Raw genomic sequence first — 1,763 nt, forward strand, 5'->3', positions numbered from 1 at the left:
TCTTTTGGAGCATTAATGAGTCAGTCTCCAATATTACTGGCAAATATTGATGCATTATACAGTGCTCCAGTCCTCTTCGCAAAGCCATTGCCTCAGACATTAGAACTGAAGTTATTCCCAAACCAAAAGACTCAGCATGTATCAAATTTCCTTCATCATTTCTAATACAAAAGGCTCCAGTACTAAGGCCACCAACTCCTTTTACTGCACCATCTGAGTTACACTTGTAGGGATCCTAATCTAGGCAATCTCCAGTACACCATCTTACAATCAATAAGGGGTGCATATTCAATAAAAAAAGGAACCATCAGATGCCAAGTATTAGGAATGTTTTGCAACCAAGGATAACTAAAAGTAGCTAGATGATATAAATTTCTGTTGACCTCCATAACCATACCATAAAATGACATATTACCTCCATGAGAAATCATATTTCTCCTTTTCCAGATTTGCCAAGTGATAAATGACGGGACAACCTTGAAGAGAGGTATAAGCTTTGATGAGCAGTCCTTACCCCACCATTTATGTATAGTATCGTTAAGCTGCATAAAAGGTCCCTGCACATCAGCAATACTAGCAAAAGTATTCCACAACTTCTTAGCCATAAAGCACGTCACAAAAAGATGTTCAAAAGTTTCATCTTCTGAACTATTACAGCAACAACACTTAACTTCATCCACCACTTTAATCTTGATAAGAACTTCCCCAATGGGTATTCTTTTTTTCCTACAATCTCCAAAGAAAGAAAGAAAATTTAGAAGGGAACTCCTTTCACCCAAATCTTCTTAGCAATTTCTTGTTCATCATTTCCTTGTCTCAATATTTCCCAGGCACTTCCAATCGTAAATTTTCCAGAGCTAGTACACATCCATCTTGGTGAGTCCCATTCTTCGGTATCCTCTACTACTCCAATTACATTTTGGACATGTTTACAGACATCTTCTGGTAGTAATTGGAGCATGAGATCTTCATTCCAAAGTCCCTGAATCATCAATTGATTTACCTCATCAAAATCATAATTGTTAGAATGAGAAACAAGTAAATAATAGTAAAGAGCACCCAATTGTGTCCAGTTATCAAACCATACACTGGAATGACCACACTTTGGTTCCCACCAAATCTGTTGGTCAATACAATCTCTAGCTTCTAACATAAACTTCCAAGTGTGAGAACCTCCATTCCATTCCACCAATTGAGGTCTATGTCTCTTACAGTATTTGTTCCACATGTATATAGTCCACATTGAATTTTTAGTTCGGAAAGTCCACCAAAGTTTGGCAAACATTGCTTTGGACACATCAAAAAGAGATCTAAAGTCCAACCCACCTTCCTCCTTAGGCCTACAAATATCGGACCATGATATCCAATGTTTGCTTCTCCCCTCTTCCTTAGAGTTCCATAAAAATTTAGCAAACAATCTATGTAAATCATGAATAACACATTTAGGAGGTGTTATTGCAGATAAGAGGTATATGGGAATACTCTGTAAAACATTATTAATCAACACAGACTTACCACCAAAGATAAAAGTTTACCCTTCCAAGCCTGTATTTTTCTTTGAACTTTCTTCGTGAAATCGGAAAAATGACTTTTCCTCTTCCTTGCATGACCAATAGGACAACCAAGATAAGTCAATGGAAACTTTCCCCTAATAAAACCAGTGCAATCCTCAATAGTTTGAACTATAGAATGGGCAGTTTTGCTATACACATAGAAGCAACTCTTATCTTTATTAATCATCTGCCCTGATTGATCTTCATATA

Source organism: Solanum tuberosum, unplaced genomic scaffold (genome assembly GCF_000226075.1).
Source record: "Solanum tuberosum cultivar DM 1-3 516 R44 unplaced genomic scaffold, SolTub_3.0 scf00169, whole genome shotgun sequence".
NCBI classification, from domain to species: domain Eukaryota; kingdom Viridiplantae; phylum Streptophyta; class Magnoliopsida; order Solanales; family Solanaceae; genus Solanum; species Solanum tuberosum.